Source organism: Mercenaria mercenaria, chromosome 18 (assembly GCF_021730395.1).
Source record: "Mercenaria mercenaria strain notata chromosome 18, MADL_Memer_1, whole genome shotgun sequence".
Lineage (NCBI taxonomy): Eukaryota > Metazoa > Mollusca > Bivalvia > Venerida > Veneridae > Mercenaria > Mercenaria mercenaria.
In genome coordinates, this window is record NC_069378.1 from 28,917,610 (window position 1) to 28,941,878 (window position 24,269).

General features: G+C 32.5%; 1 protein-coding gene across 2 annotated transcripts in view; it reads left to right on the plus strand.

Moving 5' to 3' along the window:
- LOC123538982 (innexin unc-9-like) overlaps positions 1-24,269 on the plus strand; it is a 403,290-nt gene that overhangs the window by 189,117 nt on the left and 189,904 nt on the right. Inside the window, exons 1-2 of one of the 2 annotated variants that reach the window (XM_045323428.2) lie at positions 567-1,017; positions 1,621-1,683. The gene's annotated coding sequence lies outside the window, so the exon portion shown is untranslated. Of the gene's footprint in view, positions 1-566; positions 1,018-1,620; positions 1,684-24,269 lie in introns of those variants that run through there. The other variant, XM_045323426.2, reaches the window with a different exon arrangement.

The following is a 24,269-nucleotide window of genomic DNA, read 5'->3' on the forward strand; positions in this document are numbered from 1 at the left end:
ACTCCGAGTGGAAAATACAGTACTGAGTCCCATTGAAAGCAGTCCAGTTTTGAAATTATAGTTCTGCGAGTACAAAGGAGTGACGTCATGACAATGTTCTAAGCTGTGTTACATCTAATAATAATTCGTGCCATCATTTGTTTCTTTTAACAGCGTAGCCAATAAATATGATAAAACTGATCATTCATTTGAAGGTACAAACTACATCAAACTGTTACCCGAGTTTAACATGACATTATGCTGTAACAATGACAGATGTTAACATTTATTTATAAAATGGGGTTTGTAAAATAATCCCGTGCGTTCGTTCGAATCCAGTTAAATACAATTTAAATTGGTTACTCCTGCATATGTAAAATATGCCCCTATCCATATACAAATATTCAAAGGGAATGGCTATTTCAACTCAACAAACAATACTTTAGATGCACTTTCAAATGCCAATTTCAGGAAAACCACACCTTTAGTATTTGTGCATTTTTCCATGAAGCAGTATTTCCTTTCCCATGATGCAATGCCTACCTTTACTCACTGCACGGAAATCCAATTAAACAAAATTGCAACCGACCGCAGAAAACAATAGTGTACTTTCTTTTAAAATAAATAAGTCTATAATGAACATATGTTACATTTTATTCATGAATACAAATGTATTTCATTTATGCGTTACTGTTCACCAATCCTGTTTTACGTGCATGAGCTGAATCAGAAAAGTGTATTTGTTTGCAGCATAAAAAAAATGTGCATATATGCAAGTGTTTGAGACAAACAATGCTCTGGTAGGATGCTAGTTAGTAAATTACTTTGGAATAACACAGACAACCAAACTTTGCAACAGGAAAGCAATTGTATAACTTAGTGTTTATTATGACAAGACTGTTGAATGTCTTATATAAAATAGTGTACACAATATCCAAGCAATTCTTTTTATTCTTTTTACCTTAAAGGTTCTGGAATATAATTTATGCATTTACTTATGGAATGTATTGATAAAATGGATAAAACGCATTTCTTTGTGTAAGTATATGCATATTAAAATAACATAATTTATCATATAAAACAAGAGATTTAAATATGCACCTTTTTGACTTTCGTCCACTCGGGTCTAAATGTTTAAAGAATATTTATATATTACATTACAATAAGCATTGTAAATAATTAAAATATAGATAATTACCATATATATAAGACATCATAATTTTCACCAACATAAGATCCAGCATTATTTCTAAAATATGTTCATATGTTGTAGGCAGAGCAATCTGTTTCAAACGAGAAAAAAAAATCTATGAAACAAGGCAATATCAAACGTTTTCATTTAATTGCAAAGAGCATGTTACCATCTGTAAGATTGCTTTTCTTGATAAGAACTGAATTGGACAAAACAATCGATAATAAACTATGTGTAAATGTTAAAAGTTAATTTACATTCAGTATTAATAAATATATAGGTTATTTAGTTATTTAAAGAGCTTTTTGAAGTTGATATAAAAAAAATATTAACGTTGCTATATACACTACGTAAATCTTTTTTACATTAAGCATCTTGCTGTTATTTTGTCTGTATCATATGTCATCTTGAGCTGCACTCTAACTATCTTTTTTTCATTCTATTTTCAGGGAATTTAAACATTCGTGTATAAAAGAAAGGATTTTTCGATGTTGATCTACATAGAGAATAAGGTAAGTGTCGTGTCTTAAGTTAGTTAATATAATAAGTGATAAGTAATAACTGTTTACAGTGTTTTCAGTGTATATTAGTTAGGTTAGTGTTGTTTCATTCTTTACTTCTATATTCTGTTATATTTAAGGGTATACATTCATGCTTAAATATCCATAGAATTCGCCTTACGTTTTGTCTCCTCTACAGAAAAAAAATCATATATTTTCATTAAGACAGTACATACCTATGCGATCCACAGTATATGTTTTTATGAATAGGATAATATATCACCCAAAACATTTATGTTTTATAATATAGCAAAAAACGTACTGTTTTTATACAAATGGGAGCCGCTAGATAAAAAGGGATTCCGCTGTACAGTTGTGAATTTGCAAAATTTGTTCTGTCCTTTTTTGAAATCAGTTGTAAAGCTATATATGTTCTTTAACCTAATGAAAATACAGTTTTATTCTTCAAAAACAGAAAGATACAATAATGTTATTATGTGCACATAATTCTATAACTTTATATTTATATTATACTGGTTCCTATTTAAGTATTAATATAGTGTACGTGTTTTAGGGATATAGATCATAGACTTAATATGTTTATAAAATTAACATGTTTATAACTATGTCACCTGCTCGGAAGTTTAAACCGATTATTTCTTTGACAAACAATTGTTCAGCCCATCTTAGCTATATCTCTTAACTGTATTACAAGCAACATATGAGCCGCGCCATGAGAAAACCAACATAGTTTGCGCAGGCTGGTCAGGATCCATGCTGTTCGCTAACGGTTAGTCTAATTGCAATAGGCTTTGAAAGCGAACAGTATGGATCCTGACCAGACTGCGCGAATGCGCAGGCTGGTCTGGGTCCATGCTGGTCGCAAAGCCACTATGCTGGTTTTCTAATGGCACGGCTCATATTATGTTCTCTATTTATTGTAAGAAATACGTAAGTTTTACGAAAATTGTTTTTTTTTTTTTTTGGTATATAGTATCATTATAATATCAATACGACAACAGATGTCTTGAACTTCATTTGTGTCTGCTTAAGTATTCGACATAACGATATTGTATTCGATATAGTATTCTGTGCCTATTACTATGAAGACACCGGATGCTCACACACAACTTGCAGTTAACCATAATAAGAATACAAAAAGCTATAGAAGGCATGGTTTCTACCAAACTGGTTGTCATTTTAACATCTTACATGCACTGTCTTTCAAGAAAATCAAAACATGTGAAACTTTCCACACAATTTGCAAGAACTGTCCTTACTTCATAAAAATGATCAATCTGTCAAATGAGATTTAATCTAGCTCTTTGTAATTTAACGTAAAGTTCATGACTCCAACTTCCTCCCCACGCCCCGGTTGCCATGTTGGAACGAACGCCTGGAACCACGTGCCTCTTTTGACATGAAATACAGTCCTTGTATTTTGAGTGGTACAATTAATTACGAACACAAATTTAATTAAAGACGACTACCTACCTCGAATTATTTCCATCTTGTGAAGATTGTATTTAAGACTTAACGATATTAATTCTCAAGTGTGCAATTAACTGCAGTCAAACAATTTTCACCGTTTCAACAAAATCAAGCACTTGAAGAAATGTGACAAAAAACAGTTTGATTTATTAACCCCAATATATATATCTATTGCAGTCTCATTTGACGTTTTTATTGATCTTAATATCTTAATATGTTATACCAGAATAAGAGTAGTAATGTCATCCGTCTCACCTAGGAGATTTATAATGTTCTATAATAAAAATATATACTTGAATTCGATTATTAATAAAGTTTTATTGATGACATGGAAAGCATCATCTTCCAGAAGCAATGGGATTTTTTTCAATACCACAAGCAACAAGTGTGACATATATTTTAATACATTTTCTACAATACTCCACAGACGTAAATAACTACGCGTGCGTTTTCTATTTAAGAAGGGAAACAATTCCTTTTTGCTTAAATTTGTAATAGTTTCTTCCCATCATAAGAACATCGTTAAGACCTGGAAGATTATACTCCCTTTAGTAGATATCCTACATAGCGATATGTTAGTTCATCAGTCCCATTTTTGGGGCTAATGGGATGACAAGAACACCTTTCGGAGTAAGTAAAGATATTCTTCCCTACGTACCTGGGAAAGACAAGTTTTTCTTGCCTACACAGACGGGAAGACAATGTACTTACCAATTTTTAAGGTATTCGAAATTCGATTAAAATGAGGAACATTAATGTAGGGTTGCCGTTTTACTATCAATATAAGCAAGATGTCTGTCTTTCTAAATGTTCTTAGATTTTTAAAACTTTCTTCACGCTAATGACATTATTCAACATTTTATGAAATAAATGTAAATTGTGAATAGCGCACTGGAATTTTATGACGTCACAAGTCGCACATGTAGTTATTGAAAAAATAAGCTGGTATGCTATGAAGACATTACCCTGTTTTTCCCTGCAAGGTGGGCAAGAACATTTTGTGGGGTAGCTTGTTTGTTTGTTTCTTTCTTTCTTTCTTTGTTTTTGGTTTTATGTGTTTCATCATCATTTCTGTTTGTAAAGGCGGATAGTAACTTAAGCGGTTTTCTTTGACTGTGTACCTATACCTAATATGTTCTCCGCAAATAACAACCAACGTCTGCGCATGAATCAGAAGTTGTGGCGAATGATTTCAGACAAAATGTATTTTATCTAATCGTCACAGGGATCATAAGCCTCGCCCGGGAGTCGAAGTCACAACCCTGGGATCTGTATATCATGCGCTCTCGCTGTATTTTATCCCTGATGACAACACTGATAGAATATTTTGCTAGCGGTCGGTTTTTATTCCCTGATGGAAAACCCTGATTTACACAAACAGGCATGTAAGGTCCTTATAATCACAAACTTGTGAAACAACGCATCTTAAATTGTAACAACTGCATTTTGGCATACTCTCATAGATGTTATCAAATTTCAGTTAGAATATTTATAATTTTTTAAAGATACTTTCCAGTTTTAAATGCGATTAAATAAGGACATTGCTGTTAGCAGAACATATATCTTATTTAATGTTTTTGTTAGATTTTCAACGCTTTCTCAGATATTTCATCGACACATCATATTTGAAGGGGAACCAACTAATGCAATTTTATCGTTCATTTCCCTTATGCAAAAATGCCAAGGAAAGTAATACATAATGAACTTTGTTGACGGACATACTGTATTATTCTCCCTTTAAGTTAACAGATGTATGCATTTGCTGGTAATATTGTGATATGCAAATTAGTTGAACATTTTTTATATTTTATATCTTACAAAGGACTAAATGATCATATCAATTTATATTTGTCGTAACCTCATACCTTTGTTTGATTACATAAAATTTCAGATATTTGTGATTTGAACGGCGTAAGTGTTCGAAATGCGATTTTTAAAAAAAGCGACATTAATGTAGGACTGCCGCTGGATCGTCTATATAATAAGAAATACATTTACCTTTAAAAACAATTTTACATTTATAACGCGTTCTGCAATGTTACACTGACATATTCACGATTTTCCTTTGAAAGGGAATCAACTCCTTCCCTCTAAGTTTAACCTTATTGTACAGTTTATTTCCCGTAAGTAAAACGTAAAGGAACGTAATACAAAATGAACTTCTTTTCAAATATGCAATATTATTCTCCCTTTAGTAAATAGCGATGAGCTAATATTACGATTTATTTTTAAAAATATTTTTATTAGAAAACATTGATTTAAATAAATAGCTCTTGATTATTATTAGGCAATATGTATTCTATCACAAAATAATACACATCGCAAGACACTAAAATTATATTTAAAAATGATAAGAATTTGAATGTTTCAGAATATCCTCATAGGGTAGATGATACAAAACTCTTTCAATTTAGATGTCTCAGTTTAAAGCATTATAGAACTGAGATTGAAATACTGCTGTTGTATTAAGTACCCTTACAGCGCGCCAGTTGTAAGGCAAATCGGAATAGGGTACCAAATTGTAGGAATAAGTATATTGGAAACACGTTCACAAGTCTCATATCGTGGATCAATCTTACTTTGGTCTTTTCCTCCTACTTGCGTACCATTGTCTTCTTTCCTTAAGTTAACCCTTACCCCGTTAAATTTCTATAATGAACTTGTCCATCTTTCAATTTGGACAGTACCATTAACTGTTAAAAGGGGTGCTTACCGAAAAGATATTGACTGTATGGCGAACACTGCAGATCTTGATCTACACTGGTCGCGAAGTCAGAATCAGTCGTGTCCAGAATAAGAAGGGTTAATGTAGGGCTGTCGCTGTATCATCTATGTAAAAATATATTAAATTTTATCTTCCTATACAGTCTAATATCTATAACGCTTTCTCAAATGTTACGCCGACATATTTATGATTTTCTTTTGAAAGGGAAACTACTCCTTCTTACTAAGTTTAACCTTACTTCACAGTTTATTTCCCGTATGTAAAATGTTAAGGAACGTAATACTAAACGACATTCTTTTTTTTAAATAAAGATGCAATTTTATTCTAGTAAATAGCGATGAGATAATACATGTATTAATTCAGTTATTAAAATTGTTACTGGGTCACTTTGTCATTGTTCTAATAGTAAATGTACAATGTAAATAAGTTAGAACGATATTGAACCCGGTACAGAAAAAAACTGTAATCTTCAGATTTATAAATACATTTATAAAAGAGCTGTATCCAAGCGCATTGTGTTGTATTCAAAATGAATGCCTTACGAAAACCTATCGAAGTAAGACTGATTTTTATTTCTATGCTTGTTGGTTTCATGATAACCATCAAATTGTCAAAATGTTCTGAATACCATTCACGTGAGTTATGTTGCTTGTCGTGTTTGGTATGGAAGCATTTGCCAGAATAAATCAGCTTACATGTACGTTGCTCTGCAACACTTTACAGGTATATTTTACTGTTAATCAACTTTCATTTTGTGATATTCTAAACAAAAGAACAAAACAAAATATTTGCCTAACGAAATGTTCGCAAATTCTGGTAACATTAATTTACAAATTGTAGTACTTGGGAATGAAATGCCATGATTTGAGCCAAATCGGTTGTTTCATGGAGATTTGAATTCCGTGGATTTCAAACGTTTGAGAAAAAATGAACGGGAATATCATTAATTCTTTGATATTTAATTTGGTGGATAGACGCATCCACGAATTCACTAAATGTAGCCCCCAATAATATTAATGGTTTCACAATATGTCTTGATTAACATGTTACGACTACCATTGTGAAGATGCCGCAAACGTCTTGTGTTCAATACTTTTTTCTGTTTGCAAGTTCGATTACCCATACAGGTTGCAACCATACGCGAAACAGTATGTTGATAGGTAAAAAATAAAATGAGAAAAAAAGTATACCTTTGCACAAGTAATTATGAGCGCTGTCAAGCCTTTTGATTTCATCTTAGCACGTAATTGCATTCTGTGATAACAATGCAATTAACAACAAACAAAGGGATACTGTGATTTTGCAGAAGTTATGTGATTTATTTCACAGAAAGCACTTACTCTCAGATATCTAGTGACTTATTACTTCCTACAAATAAATATTTAATGTTTATAAAATGTGACAAGATAGATACGTTTCAAGTTTCTGATACATTGCCATTACTTAACCTTGCCTGGGGTTAAGTGAAGTTACATGCCGCTAGGGTGATTATAAACATTAAAAACTTATAAAAGATTATTGATATCTAACTTAATATAATTTTATCTTTGAAATAATACTTGTACTACAAACACTTATGGAAGAGTTTAGAGTTTAAGTTAGTGGACATTTCCAAGCAAATGAGTCTTCACTCAGTGTAAACCTGCTTCGAAGTGATCTGTTAATACATGTACTAAGGTTATTTGTACCAGTTATCAGATTAGTAATTTCTGTTCCAACACAATTATGTTAAATGTTTAATAGATACAATTAATTTATATGTAATTAACATTAAACTAAGTATGTTTACCTTGAAATAAAACCAATTACTTGTTTGCAAAACATTGTTTCTTTTGGCAACTTTGTCAATGCATTAGGTATTTCTTTGATCAGGAGTTAATTAAGAATACTTTAAGAACAGATTGCCTGCAATTCTTTTCCAATTACATTTATTATCTTTGTAAGGTTAATGCATAAAACTTAAAGAAATATGTTGGCTACCAGAACGTAAAAGCAAATAAACTTATTCTTAATGGAACATAGATTTACACAGGAAGGCGGGAAAATCAAAGAAAACACAGACGCCAGTGATATAATCCATCAAAACTGCCAGATGTAAATATAAAACATTATTTGAAGTATAACCTTAAATAAAGTTAGAAAACGTACTGTTCACAAACATGCTGGCGTTTGATTTTTTCTTCAAATCTATTTTTGAACCTAGTAACATAATTATTGTTACTGCCCTACCGGTACAGTTTTCCTGCCTATAAGTCCAGTATTTTGATATTTGCTAAAGCTGATAAGAATATTTTCTATTAAGACATAATTCTTTTTTAAAATTATGGTATTAACTAAGCCAACCTTTTTGTCAAAAAATACAAACCAACCAGAAGGTGCTCTTGGCATGTAAAGCATTATTGCTAATAATGGACACAGATCATTTGAAGAATACATTTTTAATTAGATGATTATCGAGGTATTCATGAACAAAATAGCTACAATGCCTCCCCTTCCCATTCCAACCAAACCAACCCCACACCAAGACAAAAATCTAGTTTAAGTGAAATGGTAAATTCCCCCATTCCCTACAAAAATTATTTTGTTGTCTGAAGAATTTTAGTTTCAGTTTTATCTTTTGTTGGGGTCACACAGGCTGGGTTCCAGTCTGTAAATTTTTTTCTTGTGTTTCTGTTCGGCAAAGTGACATCATAAGAAGTTTGAAATGGCGTAATATGTTCACAGGAACAATAATAATAAGAACGTGCTATGTATTTGAATACACCATAATTTTTATAAAAGCAAACAATAAACGCTTGAATCGTAGGCTAGATAACCCATTTCAGCAGTTCCGTGCTATGTTTGCAGTTTTATCATCACTAAATTATTATACATGTGCATCAGATTTTTTTAAGCACAGCTATTTTAATTTTGGTTCTCATTTGTTAGATTTACTGTCTGTTACCGATTTAAATCTAAGAAACAAACTGTGCTTTTTAATGCACGGCACTGTCCTTTCATATCATATAGTTTTTTTTACTTGATCCAAGACTGCTTCATTTTTTTACAGAATATATACGGCCTACTTTGTAGCAAGTCATACAGCTTTATTCCTTGTATGTTAAGATGCTGACTAGATTTAAAATTGGCAACAGAAGCATCTAAAGTGTAAAATGTATCAGGAAGCTCGTTCTTTATTTCTTTATGTTGTATTTCTCTATTATCCTACTTTCTACTATTTCATAATTCCAATAGGGGTCGTAAACATTAAATGATATTATTATATTGTTAAATGACCTAGTTGTTAGAATTTTTCACATGCTACAGAATAATAAAAACGAATTTGTTTCAAAGAAACCCTTTGGTATATCTATCTTAATATACGGTTATTTTCAATACAGGGTTATTTGAGTGATACACGCAAGTTGAATAGAAAGTGTTGAAATGTAGATAAGCTTTGTCTTTGAGCGTATACAATATTGTGTGAAATATTCAGGATAGTTGTCACATTTAAACTATCTATCTAAGTCTCTTGCCTTAGCTCAATACGAGTGTAGTGATCATACGTAGCGGCATTAACTACCCGGACAGAAACGGCACCAAAAAATTATTTACTGAAATTGAAAACTTACCAATTTTCCGGCGTACATGTAAACGTACACGGCAAGTATGTAGTAGGTAAAAACATGAGATGTTTTCCCAAGACAAAAATGAATACAAACATTCCCGCATGGGCCCATATTATCAATGATTGATAAAATAGCAGATGTATGCGTTTTCTTCTGATAATCACGGTAAAATGTTAGTTTGACAATCTCAGGTTCAAGCAACGTCATTTCTTGTTGTTGAAGTTCCTGTACTTTCTTTGGTTTAAACCTGCTGTTTATTTTAGGCGTTGTAATTGGCGTGATTAAAAGATATTTGTATGGGTAAAATATATTTACCAACAGAACACATTCGTCCGAGCTGTTTTGTTGTTGTACATTATTCAAATGGCCCAAAATTCAGATCTGACGGAGCAAAATTAATAGACCTTATCATTAACTAAACCTTCCATATGAACACAGCATTAGAGTTGGCGTCCCGAACAGAACTGTGGTTGATCATTAACGGGGGCGTAGTATCAAATGGCTCCATGTCCGTCTAACCAAAAGCTCACTAAAAGATTTATGATTTAAAATACAAATATCTGCTGAGAGTACAACAGAGTAATAGAATTAAAGTAAAAGTATGAATCATACTTATATTGTCCTGCCAAATCTTCATTTCTGTTGAACTTGTAATGACGAATATAGAACAAAAACATTTTAGTTATGGAACTCAGCCAATTGTCTCAATTGAATGAAGAACGTCTCTTCAAATGTCGAATAGTAATAAAATCTTTTGCTGATAAGCCAACATCAAATTTTTGTAACTCTTTAGCCTTTTGTTCGGCTTTTAAAGAAAAACTATGCTCCTAACATGGTGTGTTAATCATGTACATTTACCGCTTCTCCTGTCCTATGGCCTATTTCCGCTCCGTATTTTTATCGTGAATTGTCACAGCCATGACAGTATTTCATGCGCGACTTATAGCAAAAAAAAAAAAACAACGTTAAGATAATCTAAAATCTGTTACAATAGATACATTTTGCCCTGTATCACGTTCTCCGCACTATAATCATCTATCTCGTAGAGGACATCATGCTTCTTTTTCAAAATTAGTTTTTCGTAATGCTTAATTAGCATTTGTTTTACATATATCTAAAGTGTACATAACTTCAAAGCTTGCAAACTGCAAGTAGCAATAGACCTGTTAAGGTTGCAAACTATTGCTATATATCAAACAACTTTATCATGATAATTACAGGGAGAATGACTTTACTGTGTTTTCAGATTGCAGGACTCTTAAACGTATTGAGGATATATCATTGTAAGCTGCATTGATATGACTTTCATCCTTGTTATAACAATGTGTTTGATATCGAGAGCAGAACATGAATTTGCTAACATATAATTGATTATTATACAAAATAAAATCTGACGAACTGTGAATTAAAACACATGGAGAAAACAATCGAAAAAAATAAAAATAAGAGGGGCTTTGCAAAGTTGATAATGTTGTTGGCTACCTTTCAATACACGTCTGCGTATACTTTTACAGCAAAAATACTTAAGAGGTTGAAGATAATAATTTCATATGACGTTCATTGGATGAATATAATAACACTTAATATTTAACAAAAGGAAACGATTTATATCCCCTCACTGGTAACTAGGCTAATTAAAATAATACTTTGTGCATTTTAATGTTCATCGAAAATTCCTCGAGAACGTTTGGAATGCTTTTGCTTATGTAGTTATATAGTTTGCTCTACTTAAAACAAAAATTAAACTATTTTGTGTGTAAATTGCAGGTTACTTCATTAATTTGCTTCAGCTGGCTGACGTAGATTGTGAACAGCAAATATGTGAGTGCCCCAAATATGTAGCACCCTCCTAAATAGCACTTCATCCCCAATATGATAATTGTTACTATACATTTGTTGTAATCACCCAATGTAATAATACTTCTATCCTTCTATCAAACGTTCTTTTATGTTGAGACGTCATTTATTATACATTAATCCTTTTCATCTTAAACTAATGTTCAACTACTTGTTTTTCAGAACGTTAATGTCATTTGGCAAGTGTGGAAATGCAATTAGAAATGTCTTTGAACTTAAAATACTGCCAAATTCTTCCGTTTCGAGCATGAGCATGTGCAATAATTTATATTTCTAATTACCCTGAATATCTTTGCAAGAATAATGCATTTAACATTGAATTGTGGAACATGCTGATAGGTAAAAGACAAAACAAATAAACTCAGTATAATTGTTATGTCTGGAGCCTGTTTTCAAAAACAGTAGAAAAAAACAACGAACACACTTTAGCCAACCTCACAAACATGCTAGATCTTTTTGGAGAAATTAATCAGGTTGGAATGTTTCATAGCTTACTGACTATTATATATACTATTTCTTTTTCTGTTTTGTTACAGTCGATTTCACATACAAGGCAATACGAAATGTAGCTTTCAATTCATCCAAAAGGCCACTGACCTTAGAGTTTTCTTACAGACTGAGCACAAGTTTTGACATTTCTAGAAACCTAGGTAATTACAGCTTCAAGATAACTCATTATCTTTTGTAATAAACAGTTTAGAAACAATTGAATATGTGCGGATGCGAAGACATTATGTTTCTTTCGGGTTTAAGTAGATGCTCTGGATAATCATAGCTTTTCAAGATCATTCGAAAGAATGACGACCTTGGAATCGTTTTCGTGGCCGACTTTGTGTTTCGTCGGTATTCAATGATTTGGTACATAAATGCATATCTCACATTATTTTTTAGGTAGCCGTGACATATAAAAATGAAAGGGAATAGATAAAATGCGTTTCATGCACTTTTTATGAGATAGCACCGAGATATGTGAATGAAGGATTAGCGTAACACATAAACATGTGATTTTTTAGTATTAAAACATTGAATCCTTATGAGTTGTGGGCTTCAGAATTCGGTATAATAGTGACTTTTATTTAAGTAAACCATAGGCTTGTGGCATAAATATCCATATAAAGTACAGTTGCAAATGTATTCCCCGCTAATTCGTTAAAATGTGTCATAATTTCTTGTTTTGACATTAAATCTTTTCAAAATTACTTAAGCGAATTTTCCATTTTATATTATAATTTATATGTATAGGATGTTTATCATTTACCGGTAACCATAATTTTGTTTAAAATATAGACACCTACAACAGAATGGCGGTATTTTAGAAATCTGTCATACCATGAAACCATCTTAAACTTAACAAGTCGTGTGCCCTAGGAGAGGCAGGCATCCTGTGTCATCATACCCCGACTGTTTCATTGTATATCTGAAGGACATAAAAGGTCGCCAAAGTGTTCTGTTGAAAATTATTAATTTCACAGATTTTGCATGGCGGTAGTGGAAATGCATACTACCGTCCGCGCCATCTGACGTATGAATTTTACGTTGCTGTACATAGTAAGTTGTTCAGCTGCGAAAATTGGACTATGAGAGTGATTATTTTTCTAAAATATCAAAATTTGAAACTATGTCTAAATATACAGATGAATCTGTTGGCAATGCGATAGTAGTCGCATTAGTAGATAGTACATGTTTATGTTGTCTCAAGTATACTGACAAATACTTGTCAAGAATAATTATACACACTTAACTAACATATTTCGGTCAGAATGTTTTGATACATTACTGACACAATTAAGCTGTAAAACTGTTTCCAATGAGCTGGTATTGAATAGGTTTTTGTTTGTTATTGTGTTCTTTTCGTTGCTTTTTAAAATGTTTGATGCAAGCTATATAGAATGCTGATTTGACTCGTTGTCATTGCCCAAATAAACGACCTCGTTACTGTACTGAACTTGGTTACATATACAATTTTCAGCTTTAAGAACTTTGAAGTTTTTAAGATAGCAAACAAATTATTATGAAACATTTACCTGATTCAGTATACGTTGACCTTGTAGCTGGTAGTTATTTTCAAAAAATGGTCAATATTCAAACAAGCGAAGTTCGATACTACGACTTCTTACTGGGGGAGGGGGACATCTTTAAATTTTGTTGTGGTTCAATTATACACATATTTGCAATTACGTTAATTTAAAATATACCCATTCAATTTTGTGTGTTTACGTCATCCTTTAAAGTCCTATTGCATTACTGTTGACCTTTATATAGCAGTTCTTCTGCTTGCACTTCTAATTGTTTTAATGTATTACTAGATACTGACTTATATATAGAAGCCTACTCTATGTCTTTTTAGCTCACCTGAGCAATGCTCAGGTGAGTTTTTCTGATCGCTCGATGTCCGGCGTTTGTCGTCTGTCTGTCTGTCGTCTGTCGTCTGTCAACATTTGGCTTGTGTATGCGATAGAGGCTGTATTTTTCAACTTATCTTCATGATATTTGGTCAGAATGATAACCTTGATGAAATCTAGGCCGAGTTTGAAAATGGGTCATCTGAGATCAAAAACTAGGTCACTAGGTCAAATCAAAGAAAAACCTTGTGTATGCGATAGAGGCTGTATTTTTCAACTAATCTTCATGAATTTTGGTCAGAATGATAACCTTGATGAAATCTAGGCCGAGTTTGAAAATGGGTTATCTGGGGTCAAAAACTAGGTCACTAGGTCAAATCAAAGAAAAACCTAGTGTATGCGATAGAGGCTGTATTTTCAATTAATCTTCATGAATTTTGGTCAGAATGATAACCTTTATAAAATCTAGGTCGAACTTGAAAATGGGTCATCTGGGGTCAAAAACTAGGACACTAGGTCAAATCAAAGAAAAACCTTGTATATGCGATAGAGGCTGTATTTTTCGATTGATCTTCCCGAAATTAAGTCAAAATAATAATCTTAAAGAAATCTAGGCCGAGATTGAAAATGGGTCATTTTGGATCAGAAAGTAGGTCATTAGGTCAAATCAAAGAAAAACCTTGTGTATGCGATAGATGCTGTATTTTTCAATTGATCTTCGTGAAATTTGGTCAGAATGATTGCATTGATAAAATATTAGTCAAGTTTGAATATTGGTCATCTGGGGTCAAAAATAAGGTCACTAGGTCAAATCAAAGAAAAATTGTGTATGCGATAGATGCTGTATTTTTCAATTGATCTTCGTGAAATTTGGTCAGAATGATTGCATTGATAAAATATTAGTCAAGTTTGAATATTGTTCATCTTGGATCAAAAGTAGGTCACTAGGTCAAATCAAAGAAAAACTTGTGTACGCTATAAAGGCTGTATTTTTCAACTGATCTTCATGAAATTGGGTCAAAATGATTGCCTTGATAAAATCTACGTTGAGTTTGATTATGGGTCATCTGGGGTCAGAAAGTAGGTCACTAGGTCAAATCAAAGAAACACCTTGTGTATGTGATAGAGGCTGTATTTTTCAACTGATCTTCATGCAATTTTGTCAGAATGATAGCCTTGATGCAATTTGGGTCAAGTTTGAATATGAATAAGCTGGGTTTAAAAACTAGGTCACTAGATTAAATAATGGAAAAACCTTGTGTATGCAATAGGGACTGCATTTTACACTGGATTTCATAATATTTGTTCAGAATGGTTGCCTTGATGAAATCTAGGTCAAGTTCGAATATGGGTAGTCTGGGGTCAAAAACTAGGTCACTAGGTCAAATCAAAGAAAAACATTCTGTATGCGATAGAGGCTGTATTTTTCAAATAATTTTTGAAATTTGGTCAGAATGGTAGCCTTGATGAACTCTAGGTTAAGTTTGAATATGGGTCATCTGGGGTCAAAAACTAGGTCACTAGGTTAGATTAAAGAAAATACTTGTTTATACTCAAGATTTTTTGCTCCATTTTTAATGATAATTGGTCAGAATATTTTTTCCATGAAATCATTAGGTCAAACATGTTTACACTGTTATGGTGTGTTATGGGCTGTTTCTCAGGTGAGCGACCTAGGGCCATTTTGGCCCTCTTGTTGTATGTATTTTTCTATAATTAAAATGTTACATGTTACAGTAAATTGTCGAATTGTAAGAGTTTAGAGTGGTGGAACGCTCTCTGCAGAAGCACAGATGAAAATATTTTATCAAGCTATGTTCAACACCGACCAGTGATGATATGTCTTTACAACAAAACGTAGCGATAGCCGCGCGTGCGGCTTACGTGACGTATACCGCAGCCGATCCGTTTTCGACGCACAAATCTCAGACAAATACGTCAAAATCGCCTAGTCATAGATAGTATATTAGAAATCATGCAGTAAAAAAATAACATGTATTTAAGAGCAACTTTGGTAAAAAAATAAATGTGTAAAATCCAAAGTTATAATGAATTTTCCCCCAACTGTCAATTTTGACACATACTGTGACATAGCGCAAAATTGCGGTATTTTACAAAACACTATTTTGAATTAGTTTGATAAAAACAGAATTATTATTCTTTAAAATGAAGTTTAAAAAGTGATATTTATATAAAACAAAAACGTTTACTGCCGAAAGAATGTTTACGTAAGATGCAAATATCTACGTTCCTGTCTACGAGAAATATACACATAGAGGCACATACTATTGAAATTTCTTGCTCATTTCTTTTGATTTTCACATAATAAGTGTGTAATGTTCTAATATTATACTCGCATATGCTTGTTTGTTAACGTTTAGCCTTTTGAATTTTTTTCTAGGCTTTAGTTTAATAAATATAACATACCGCCAGCGTAGGTTCCCTTCAGGGCGAAATTTCACCTTTTCACGTATGCCGTGTCGATAGCTCACAAGACGACTAAGTCACATTATGTTGCACATCAACAACATGTTTCGATTAAAGGAGGATAACTTTATGTTTTTACATAGGCAAATCGAAATTGTAATTTCGATTTGCTTCTTTAATAGATTATATACGTACAAAATACCGCGAGCATAGGGTTTCACCACTCTACTTTTTCATTATGTAGTTTCAGGCTGTCATTAGATTTAGATCATTAGACAATTTACGTTAAGCCCATTCCATTCTTTTCATCGTTTAACGAGAATATTATCTATGTTGTCAATATTTCTCAAAGCAATACAGCGAAAGAATATTTCACGGGCTATTGCATGTCGATGAAATAAACATACATTAGTAGATGGTAGAGAACGAATTACAAGAAAATTTAATGGTTATGAACTTTTCTCAGATACTTCAATCACAGTCGAGACTAAGACGATTATTCCTTAGGTATTTAGGTTTTAACGATTAGCTTTATCTTTGTGTATTATGTGAACCAAGCGTATTTCATAATGTTACATACATATGTTACAACAACTGCAAAATTATAATTAATATGACCCTGTCCAAGGCATTGAATTCATTCATTTTTAAAAATTCACTTTTTGTTTGGAGGTTTCATTTTGATGTACATAAATTAATTGTATTTTTTACGAGTAATTTCACTTCTTTAAAAAAAATACATGAACTGTAGTATAATACATGTACCTGTTTTCATTACTTATAAACATATGAAAGCTGCCAGGGCGGAGGACAGCATCTTGAACTAAATAATTGCCCTATTAATGGCAACAAGAGTGACAGAAGTTAATTAAGATCACTGGAGATACATTGCCATTAATACAAACACCTTGATTTGAAGTAAATATAAACACAGAAGAAAATCATATATATAAATTTAATATATCCAAGGCCTTATATTTTAAATATTTGTAAAATATAGATGCAAACTTCAACAAAAATACATTATCGTGTTAATATTTTCTTTGCTATTTAGTTTATTATAGTTTCTTTTCTTGGAGTTTCCACGAACATGCACATGTACGAGTAAATGCAGAAACTATTCCAGTTTCAAAGTTGGTTTCATATCTGGCACGTGACGTGAGATGAAAGGCAAAGCAATTATTTTAGGGCGTTAACGAGCAACTTCTTTTTCATTGCTAAAAACTCGCTAATTGCCAAACAGAAGGTGTTTTGTTTTTTCTTTACTTGCAGTGTTTGTTAATGTATATGTTTGATGAAAGCTGACAAATATGACATTTTTGTTATCGTTCAGATAACTCGTATATATTTTTTCAATGACAGTATGCTTAAACTAAAAGAAAATAAAATCAAAGATTGATTGATTGACTGACTGACTGATTGATTGATTGATTGATCGTAAACTTTGAAAATCAGAATGTATATTCTCAATAAAATCAGAATTTGGCCCTTGAATGAGCCATAATTGTCATTGCTTATGTTGTCATCATATGTAAACTCCATCGCACTTTCATTTAGAAATAATATGATTACAAGATCTCGGACAAGTTTGTTGGTGGGAAAAATTGCTTACATAACCCCGGGGCTGTTATGAAATTTTCATGTGAGTTTGAAACATAAACTATTTGATGATAGACAATATTACTTTGGTAATGCCTGTTTTATTGCAAAATCGTGGGTGTTCACGTTATTGACATGGAAGAATTCGTTGTGAAAGTTAGGCAGAATTATTACTGCTGAAAGATCTAATAAATGATAATGTAGAGTTGTGAGCACTTTGAGCATTGGATTAGAAAACAATGCTTCCTTTACGTTGTTGAAACACCCTTTGGATGTATTTTAGTCCCCTACTGGTTGCAAGCCAGTTTCGGGGACTATAAGATTGCGCTTTTCTGTCCGTCTGTCATTCTGTCATTCCGAACTTACATTTGCTTCCTTAGGTGACTATAGGAACAATAGGTAACTGCACTTTTTCTTTGATGTCATTCATTCCGTAAGCTTTTATGTGGCTATTTTTCTTTTACGTGGCTACAAGAACAATAGAGACAACAAAAGAGTAGCCGCATAAATCCCCATATGGTGGATCGTCCGTCCATCTGTCTGTCCGTCCACAGTTTCGTGTAACTCTGTCACTCATCAAGGGAACATTACATCCATCACAAATGTTCCCCATGATGAGACAACGCGCAAAGTTTTGTCAAACTTGGAGGTATGAGGTCAACAGGGCTTTTTTCATGTCTTGTCTGTCACCAACAATCCATTAAGAGATTTTGATATCACTCGGCACAAATGTACCCCATAATAAACTGATGTGTCAGACTCTACTTTCAGACCCGTAGCTAAAAGGTCAAGGTCACACGTTACGGTCAAATGTTAGCATGGCATGAACAGGGTCGCTTTCGTGTCCGGTCAAGAACTATGTCATCCATCAAAGGATTACAATATCGTTTGGAATAAATGTTCCTCATAATCAGATGACGTGTCATGCGCAGAACCCATAACCCTAGCTCAAAGGTCAAGGTCACACTTCGTTATTATAATATATATTTCAAAATAACCCCATTTCACATTGTTCTCACATTTTATCTTCAACAAACTTTATGCAATCTACTTAGAATTTACATAAATTAAACTGCTTTGACAAGTTTGATAATTAAACTGTAATATTAACATTAAATTCTTGACTCGTTAGTTAGCCAAATTTACCTCATTTCACATTGTTTACACAGAAGGGAAGACATTTCTTTAGCAAATATGATGAAAATTACTTAGAATGCACACGTTTATACATGTAAATCCGACAATAGGAACGATTTACTGTGAAAAGACCAATGGTCATTACCTTGAATCATCGCACTGTTGTTTAAATCTAAAAACTTTATTTTTTGAGCTATCCTCATGGAACTGAACAGATAAAAGTATTTTAATGCATTTCTAAAAGAGATTAATTATTATAAATATCTAATGATTATTTCGTAAAATTTCAAAAATAGAATAATTGGCTTCCTATAAGTTGTATATAAAAGTGAAATGGAAACTACTTGTAAATTTAACAGACTGAAACATTTCAAATATCAATTTACTTTATGATTATTATACTTATTCTTGATTCAACATGTAATAAAATATAGCATGTTCTTAAAATTCTACTTGAACGAAATATAATACCACCCAAGAGTAGCTTATAACACGCTCTAAAAACAAACATATATTATTAACTGCCTGCCGGATGATATTTACGGCATTAATTTATTAATAAACAGGCTGATTTAAGAGATAAAGACATTAAAACAAAAATAAATATTTTAATTATTAAACATTTTAAAGGTACACAAGTTGGTAGAGTCGGTATTAATTTTAATTTCAGAAGTAATAGCTGTTTACAAAACAAAAACATAAAACAAAGCGATAATGGAGTCAAACTGGGGCCCGTTTCATGAAGCCTTCGGCATGTAATATATACCAAGTACAAATTTATTTGTATTTTGAAATTGTAAAAGATTTACATATTTACATATTATTCAAAAATACCATTTCAGTTGAAGACACATAACTGTTTAACTAATCTTTATGACTCTAACCAAAGAACATACAAATCAGACAAAAATAATCGTAAAATATATCTTATTTAAGTCTTTGACGATCATTCTAATTGTATAAGTAAAACTAATTAAAAGCTTACGTACATGTATGACCAGTTCAGCAAAGCATTACTAACCATCACTGACGACACATTGGGAGATTATGTGAACTTAGAATATGACATACATCTGTTCCTGCTGTTGAAGTGTCACTGTCTATAGCATGGTAGGCATTCTTTTTCGCCAAGTCCAGGCGTCGCATAGGAATGTAAGGGGCGGTGGAAAAGAAGACGGAGCTGGTAGTAAGTAAAGTTGAACTCGACTTCTCTTTTGAGCATATTCCTTAATCGAGTAACAGGCTATCATACATGTATCAGTGTTAAAGGTAAAACCGCTCAAAACATTTCCCTTTTTTATTTTAATGAAGATAACACAAAAATTAAAGTACTTGTCACGAGGTACTGGATGGGCTATTGGGGCTTCAGTCATATTAATTCTATTTTAAAGTATGTTTGATACAGGTAGTGAGAGAACCATTAAACAAACATTCATAGTTTAATTTGTTAATTTGTACCAAAAAACATTTTAATTTTCCTTTCTTCGCTTCATGTGTAAAGTTTTCCTACACTGGCGAACTAAATAAATTCGATTGTGTCTGTCCTGAAGTGCAGAGCATTGTTTATAGCATGATAACATTTACTGAAATGATATATTTGCTCTTAGACCCGCCATTTTCTTTGATTTCCCAAAGGTATTGCACTCGTTTAATAAACCAAAAACACCCATACGCAGTGTTCACAGATAAATAGAGAATATTTTTTTGTTTCAGTGTAAGATTAAATTGTATTTCACTGCTCAAGTGAACACCATGTGAAATGTTTAATATGAAAATGTAAATTATTGTGTTCATGAGTGAAATATATGTTGATCTTACATGTAAAGCAAACAAATTTTATTTCTATGTTTAGATCTTTAATGGTTTTAACCAAATTATATCTGCTTTACCCACACAACGTTGCGTGCATTGCGTCATGACGTTACAAAGTAGTGACGTCACGATATCTATGTTAAAAATTGTCAAATAGTTCTATGAAGTTTCTAGATTTGTTTTACATTTTATAACGGTGGAGCGCACATCTTTATTTTCGTGTAGGTATTTACATACAACTGTACCTTTATTGAAGTTTTATTTTTCTTTGCAAAGGATTCCGATTATCTATAATTCACATTTTTTCTTAGTCAAGTGTAGTTCTTTAACAGTGAAAAACAAAGATATTTACATTGTTTGAATTTTTTTTATTAAAAAATGCTTTAAATCGTAAAGTCATCCATACAGGTACTTTTCATATAAAATATATTATTTATCTACAGACCCATCTGATAAATCCTTCAGCGTAAAGCTGTAAAAAGGTGAATGATTTTGACATCTACAGGGTTTTATCAGATTTTGGCATAATTTTGTATGTACTTACATGCAAAAAAGATCACATTGGCAAACTTTTTATAATGAGCGAATCAGTCTTATGAGAATTGCAGGTACAGCCGAGGTGCATATTTAGATCAATTTGCAGTATTTTGCTGCCGCAAGCCTTAACAATAAACTGTCTTTAACACATAAAACGTGTAACTGTCTGTTATAGATGTCAGGGTAAAAAATTAAATTATATAAATTTAAAAGCTCCTACCAATCAACAAAGACCTTTACAATTATGATGAAATTTATTTTTGCATCTGAAGTAGAATTTTCTGTCCTGCTAGAATTATTGTGAAATTTTCATAGGCGGCTTCTGGTGTCGTCAGAGGTATTTATTATATAAAGATAAACGTGTTACGTCATTTGAACGATGTTTAAGATCGAATACGACACTTGTCTTTTCTTTTCTATCATGCAACATGCCAATGTTTGCTTTCATGTTTGCGTTCTTTTCTCATTTATTAGGTAAATATGATAATAAAGGTATCGTTCAACATGGAAACTGGATTAGAGGGACATGTGTTCTATATTTTCACGTATCATTTACATAATATACCGGCTTTCGACGCTGATCAGAACAAATAAGAAATAAATATATATGCGAAAGTCTTTCAAAAACACAGCATAAGACGGTGCATCTTTACATCATGTGTAATTTAAGTTTTGGACTATTTTCAGGCAGTCATTTAAAAAATTGCTATTAAAAAGTAAAACATGTGTATATTTCCATTCAGTGTGTTACTGATACTTTATTGACAAAAGTTTGACCTTTCCATCCCAGTTCCTTTGCCAGCTATTTAAATTGTATAAATATATGATGAAGCACAGTGTATGTCTTTTTTTGTGCCGTTTTCTATCATTCAAATGTTACATGTACAGTACCTAATATCGAAAATATATGGTACTGTCCAAATTGAAAGATGGACAAGTTCATAATAGAAATTTAGCAGGATGAGGGTTAAGAGTTCACTGACTTGCATTATGAAGGTTGACTTGCATAATTTAAGACAATCATTACAATTAAATCATTGAATATAGACACTGTTATCCGCCGTTATCCACCTTTTTGTCGTTGAATGAGAAGATGATCTATATTTCTCAAGGATATTTCACGGGCTATTTCATGCCAATGAAATAAACATACAAAGTTAGATGAAAGAGATATGAGCCAGTTCTAGATGCGAGAAAATGTAATAGTGATAAACCTTTCATCACAGTCAAAACTTAAACGATTCTTCCTTCAAATATTTAGGTTTTAATTATCAACTGTATAATATGTGTGATATGTAACACTAGCTTTTTCATTCAATGTTGAAGGCGTTTGTTACAATAACCGCAGTATCATAATTGATTAGTAATTTGGATTTTCTTTTGAAGGCTTCATCTTGCCGTACAAAATGTATATTACGTCACGTATTTCTTGTCTGCTTCACCTGTCTTGTTCAATAAATTTAAATACTTGATTAGGAGCTCCAATGCAACTGTCAAAATGAAACAGCAAGGATATACAGATCCAACGGAAAAAGATAAGATCCATGAACGCACCCTTCTTAAAACATATTCTCAAAATTATAGTAGTGTATTTCTTGATAATTATGTATATGATTTACATATGCAAAAACATATACAGTAGAAATAAATGATATAGGAGAGGACGAAATGGAAAAATACAGGATCACAGTGGGACACCTCTTTGGAACGGTCAGTGGAAAAACACTACCGATTAATGGTGCTCTATGTCTCACTTTTGATCCCCACTACAAAACACTGTAAATAAAAGTTATCCCATCCCCGCCATTTGAATGCTTAACACACGCCATAGTAGCAGAAGGCATGGTGTGTAAAGTATAAACTGATATAAAAAGCTAGATTAAAGAACCATAAATGCATATATCCTTTCCGCAGCCTTAACGTACTAAAACGTATTAGCGTCTGATGGCCCTTTCACGCTTCCGTAGAAACAACATTTATTACACGAAACTTATTTTGAAAATATTTCTGAAATGTCTAGGTCTGCAGCTCTCAAATACGGTTATATCTTACATCTGAGGCATATACTGACACTCTCAGACAACATCAAAAATGACATTTTGAGCGATTTGATGAAGTTCCAAAATTATCGATGTACCCTTCGTCCGTTACGGACCCCTGTGGGATTTATGTTTATCCAGAGCTCAAATATGTTTTCATAGATTAAAAGCTGACATGCTGTACTAAAGCCCAGGTAATTTCAATTCGTAATAAAGTGCTGAAAATTGGCTCCCCAATAGCAAAAATACAAACAAAAAAAAAGAAGTCCACGCGCATACATTTAGACGGGGTGACCCCTGCGCGTGACCCCTGACTATCTACGAATCAAAATGCGGCTTGTGTTTTCAAGTTTAGCATTTCTACTTTCATTTTATTTACTTCCGGAAATAGCTGAAGGTCGAGTGACGTCATTTTCTGTGTTGTCAAAAACATACATGTGGCTGGCGAAATTGCACAAATATGTGCTGGCCGTCCTAAGGTTATACTGCGCCAACACCAGGACAAAACCCTTTCACGTTTCGACAAAAAACAAAACAAAACAAAAACAGAAGACATTCCAACATTCTTCTTTGGAATATTAGCTATAAAATGATTCCGTATGTTAAAATTATTTAAAATGAGCCGTAAACCTTGCTTTTTATGTAATATGAGGTGTGCTAAAGGAGCTAGGTCGACATATCTGGGAAACCACATGTGTATAGATTGGATCGATTTCACCAGTTTATGGTCTTATAATATAATATAATTGTTTATACCTCAAGAATTTAGTGTCACTTAGATTCCGAGGATTATATAGACATACTTGCTGATATACAAAATCTCAGACAGTATACAATAATTGATTATACGTGTTTGACAAATTTGGCGTTTTAATGGAACTAAATCTTCCCGAATTTGGAAATAATCTGAAAGAATTTCTTTTACTGCGAAAATCTGAAAGCTCTGTCATTTACACACGTGATTCATCGTATTCAATCAAGAACAATCAAGAACAATAAAAGTGTTACTTTGTGAAGTGTTCGA